The sequence below is a fragment of the Lepeophtheirus salmonis genome, chromosome 3 (assembly GCF_016086655.4).
Source record: "Lepeophtheirus salmonis chromosome 3, UVic_Lsal_1.4, whole genome shotgun sequence".
Taxonomy (NCBI): domain Eukaryota; kingdom Metazoa; phylum Arthropoda; class Copepoda; order Siphonostomatoida; family Caligidae; genus Lepeophtheirus; species Lepeophtheirus salmonis.
The window spans coordinates 32,183,876-32,189,875 of NC_052133.2; positions in this window are offsets into that span (position 1 = coordinate 32,183,876).

The window sequence follows — 6,000 nt, forward strand, 5'->3', positions numbered from 1 at the left end:
TTTAGAGCAAATTTTTTACCCATCCTTTTCAAGTAATAAAGAAAATTATTACGCTATAAACACTGGAAAAAAATAATTCTATTGCTACTTGAAACATAAAATAAAGGTAGAGAGGAAAAAATATTTGGTTGAATAAATCATATAAAGTACATAATATATATACACGATTGTTCAAAAGTTTTAAATTTCTCATTCTTACATCATCATTATTTTGGCGCCAAATCAATCAATCGTGAATCTGATTAGCTGACAATAAAAACATATTCAGCACTCATCAAAAGGTATAAATGGAAAAAAAAAATCACCCCTTAGTCGTAATGCACCACTTATTGAATGAAGTAGAAGTTTTTTGAACCACGTAAAAACGCCAATTCAATTTTATTGACTTTTATCCGAAAAAATAAGCTTAAGTTTGATTAAATATACAATGAAAAAGCTACAAAAGACCGCAAGAGTCAATGATAAGCCAAGAAATAGGCCCTTCTTGACAGCATGAAGCCGGAAAAACATCAAAATATTTCGACTAAATATTTATCAGAATCCGAAAAGATTGATGCCCAAAAAGGGTGATGAAAAAAGAATTTGAACATCGTCATCGCGAAGAATTGTCCGCGAGGATTTGTAAATGTTCCCCTACAAGTTACGGCACGGTCAAAACATCAACAACAGTATCAGAGCGAAGAGAGTCGAACGTTGTTGAGGACTGTTACAAGTTTGTACGTGATTTATATGCTGATTGTTTTCAGTTTTCATTTGAACAAAAAACTCAATAAACAAAACGATTGAATATGGTTTAGGTCCAATGCTTTGTCCTTGGACAATAGAACTATATATGTTTTTACCAACAGCCGATCTCTAATAGTCTGACCGTAGTTTTGAGTTCCAGTGGCATACTCCCCTTAGTTTTTTTGCCCGAACGTCTCCGTATGAACCATGATGATTACATCTCAAGGATTTTAGAGCCAGTCGTGCTTCCATGGTTTGATAGTAACCCCTTGTTCATTTTCCAGCAAGATGGGGCTCCCATACATACCGGAAACCGAACTCAAGAATGGTTAAAACAACAGATTCAATTTTGGGACAAATCAATTTGGCCACCTTCAAGTCCAAAAGACAATCCCAGATATTATTTTGCTAAGGGGTATCTTGAGTCGAAAAAGTACAGTCCTATCAAAATTTTGATATTCAACGAAATGCCATCGAAGGTGCATGGGACGAACTACCCGAAAAAAGGATTTGTACAATATGGAACTCATTTTAACGTCAATAGTTTCGAATAATGGCGGATACATAGAATAAGTAATTTATAAAAAAATATTGCTATAAATTTACTTATAGACTTTTATGAAAACTATATTATGATATTTTCTTTGATAAATTAATTATTGCGTGAATATTGAGTTTTAAAACTTTTGAACAACCCTCTATGAATATAGCTTCATAATATCTAAGAAGTTCTATCAATTATTAAAATATCTGTGCTGCAAGTATGCATGGATCTACTTATATCAAGAAAGCCTATTTTCCATTCAATATAATCGTCTTTTGTTATTGTCAGTATGAATTTGTATTTTAGAAAATGTATGTATGTACAGTAATTTAGTTTGTTGAGAAATTTTACAACAAATATTGCATTTTCCCTAAAAAAACATTAATTTATTTAATATGTTATGAGTCAAAAGCCGGAAACTTTGAACTTCTTTGACCTTGTATATTCCCTTGGCCTTTGACCTTATGCTATATATTAAGTGTCTTTATTAGACCTCCAACATGACACTAATTTGAGTTATAGATCTCTATTTGTTTTAAAGTAATGGTAAAGCGGGTTTTTCTAATTTAGTATCCTGCGTAATATACGATGTTGAGGGCCATAGGTAGTTCATAATATTATCAAAGTAATATCGATGTCGAATTAGTTATAAAACGTCACAATTTGAATTTATTGAACAGATTAAATTCTTATAAGTGTTAATTTGATTTGCACCATAACTGTTCATTTGATTTGCAGCAATAAGTTTTCATTCAAATTGCAACAATTCAAGACGAATCAACTGTTTAATGTAATCTCTCCTTCATGTTACTACCTACAAAAATATAGAACAAATAGAATTTTCATAAGTGTTCATCCAAGACGAATTAGCTGGCTAGTACAATCTTCCCTTGTAACCTTAGTAGTGTTATTATGAATATAAAAAAAAATAATGTGTCTTAAACTTCAAATAACATAGGTTTCTATGCATATAAAAATTGACTCGATGATAAGTCCATTTTTTTACATTAAAAAATTCCCAAAGCCAAATTTGCAAAATGCTTTTTTGCACTAATTGGGCAGAAAAAAAAATGTTGTCGAAAAAATAACAGGTTCATTTTTGAAAATTATGTAACGAAATGTTCCGGAAATTGAAAATATTTAATTTAAAAGTTAGAGTCTCAAATTTTATGTCCTAAACGTACCGTTTTGTGACATTACTTTTAAAAATATTGAAAATTGACGTTTTGACGTTGACGAAAATGCAGATATTTCAGTTAAACATCAATTTTTATTCGGCAAATATATATGCAAACCAATTTCCAGAAAAAAAATCCTACAAACTTTATTCAATTTACAAATCCCATATTCCATTGGAAGTTCATTTTTTTTGCACCTGAAATAAACGAAATTGCAATTTTACCAATTTTTTTTTTTTGCCCATAACTTTTTTGATTTTGAATAAATTTAGAAAACGTCGTTATTCTTATAGTTGTAGTTTGAAACACAATCTCTTTTTGATAAATAACTGAACCCCCTATCTTGTCTCCATGAGCTGCAAAAAACAGTTTTTATGCTCCGAGCTCAAAAGAGGGACCCATGCAAAATTTGAGCCCCCAAGGTTCAACGGTGCAGGAACGTATAAAGAACATCTAAACACACACAATTTCTCTTTTATATATATGGATAATATCGAGAAAAGAGTTGCTCTCACAAAAGTATCCTTTATTTAAAGTATACCTTTAAAACACTTAGACGTATATACGCACAATAGATCTGTTAACTCGTCTTTATTGTTAACATAAATATTCTTCCTAAACTTTTACTAGAATCGGTCCGTCAGAAGTTACATTTTTCTGCTTACAAACAAATCAAGGCGAAAAAATATCCTCTGTTCAACTTCGTTGTCAGAGGTAATAATAATTAAATGTATAACATATTTTTTACGTCACCGAGATCTACAATTGGATAACAAAAACATTTTATACTTTATTGATAAGCTCAAAAGCACCGGTATTTTTGGTTTTTATCAAACAGGTGTGCTGAAAAGTTCATAGGTTAACATGATAAAACACATTCATTAGGCACTAATTTATCCCACTTCAAAAATTATGAATGATAGAAATTATAACCAGCAAATACAATATATTTTCAATAGTATATTCAAACATTGATGAAAAAGGCAATACATACAAAAATAATGCGTTTTGGATTATAAATCTTTATAACATATGTTGACACACTTTTAAAAGGAAACAAGTTGTATCTATATCAAAAATCTAAGGTTAATATACTTATATATGTATTTATATTTTTATATCATTTACAATCTTGTTGTTTTTTAGATGGAATTTCCTAACAATATATTATGTATGTATGTATACAGATTCTTCAAAAGGTACCTTATCTACCTTATTCCTTGATATTCATAATAATATTATAGACCTCTTAAAGATAAAACGTATTTTTGTAAGTATATAGGACGTCAATTGGCTATTTGAAAATATTCCTAATGTTGCAACTACAATAATTCCCGAACGCGCTAAAGCTCATATTTTCTTCACCTTTAATTTGTTTTTATTTGTTTAATTCTTGTTCAAATTTAAATTTTTATATTCCGAGTGCTTTATCTTTCAATCAAATACAGTTTATCAACTTTTATGATAGCATTATAATAACTTATGAAAACTTCAGACTTGACCGGTCATAAAACTCTTATGAACTACTTATCTTATATTTTTCTTTATGAAATAATAAAGTCTACATACTCTTATATACAAAACAATAAAATGAAGATATTTCACAACTTTATTCGGTTGAAAGAAACTAACTATTTTACATCGTTATATATACATTGAATGTACTTAGATAATTAAATAGTACATACATAAATTTAAAAACTTATTGGTTTACATACATATATCCGTATGTTTTATAAACTTTCATTGACTTTTTCATATCTAATATGGTTTCTCCCTCTTGATTTCGTTTTCCCGGGATGTATTAAATCATCATTTTTTTTTCTTGTTGTTGGTTGTATCGCGTGATGGATTTAAAAAACAACAACTACTACTGAAAGTTATAAAAACAAAGGACAAATTACAATTCAAAATATATGGCAAGAAATAAGTTTGATACTTCTTTTTAATTACATGATAAACAGCTAAACAATTATATTCACTATATTATATAAATTCTCCATAATTTATTTTAACAACTCTATTTGATACTCAAAATTTCAAATAAATTGTTAAAAATACTTCTAGGACCTTGTATCAGTGTTCATTTTGAAAAAATAGTAGATTTCAAGAAATCAAAAGAAAAACAGAAGAACGATTTTTAGGGAAAAAAATATTTTTTCGTATTGCCCCGGAGTTGGGGCGGTTTATTATTCTTAAAGTAAACATATAAAAGTAACAGCAACATAGTTACATTCTAAAACAAACATCAACATATATATATTAAAAAAAGTAGAAACCCCCACAACAACAATTCCCAAATATTCTCATATTCTCATTCTTTCATTTTATGAATAAGGACACATCAGGAATAAATGCATATGATCATCTTTTTTCTCTTTACACAAATACTTGTATCGTTCTTTTTCACCCATTTATTTGTGGGTTGTGAATTTGTAATGATCCTATAATTTACCCACTATGTGTAATGGGAAATTAGAAGGCATGGAATCCTTTTTAAAATCACCTCAGCATATTTGACGATCCCCATCTCTTCCTGAATTTTTAGCTAAACCTCAAACCCGATGAAGTAGGTGGAGTTATGTGGTTCTTGATCCTCTCCTTCAAAATACTTTTTAGTGGATGGAAAAATGTACTCCAAAGTCTTTTAGGAAAAGCCAACGACGATTTTAAGTAAAATAATTAACTAAATTATCTAAACTTCAATAAAAAATTGCTTAACCCTTTACGCCTCTATGTGATAAGTTTGTCACATCATAATTTTTGGGAAAATAATTTTTTTTAAATGTATTTCAAAAATCCTCAACTATTCACAAAAGTTATATTCAAAATTTAATTCAGGGCGTAAAGCGTGAATATACGAATTAATCATATACCAGACATAGATAAATAAAGAATAGAATATAATCAAATACAATTTTTCAAGAATATACTGAATAGTTGTGTTAATAAATTTGGATCCAAAGGAATAAAAAACCTTTTTGTATACATTGAGGTGTATAATATTCCAGTTCACTAACTTAAATATCAAAGTATTTTTAATTTTATTAAATGAATCCGTCTTTCAACTTTTTCCCCGGGAAAAGGGATCGAATACTATTCTCCGGGATATTGTAAACCCTAATACCACCAATGTTGAAAAGGTAAAGTTGAATATATTTACTTACTTACATGATTATCAATAAATCACAATATTCATCTGAGCATAAAAAACAAATAAAATACTTGTAGCAATATACTTATATATGTATTTATCGATATATTTGTTTTTAGAAAAAAATTAGATCAATTTTTGATTGATCAAAAAGAATGAAAATAAAAATAGATCAAAGTACAAATGATATTGGATTTTTTTATTGTATGGATCTAATAGAAAAGTATATTTTATGTATATATATATATATATGTGTGTGATAACATTTATTGCTTTATGTTAATATTAAAAGACAAGTAAAAGATTAATTGCGACAAATTAGTACAACTATTACAATCAACATCCTTACTTTATATTTTTTGCAGTTGTCATATCAATAAGGACCTTACCACAGTTCG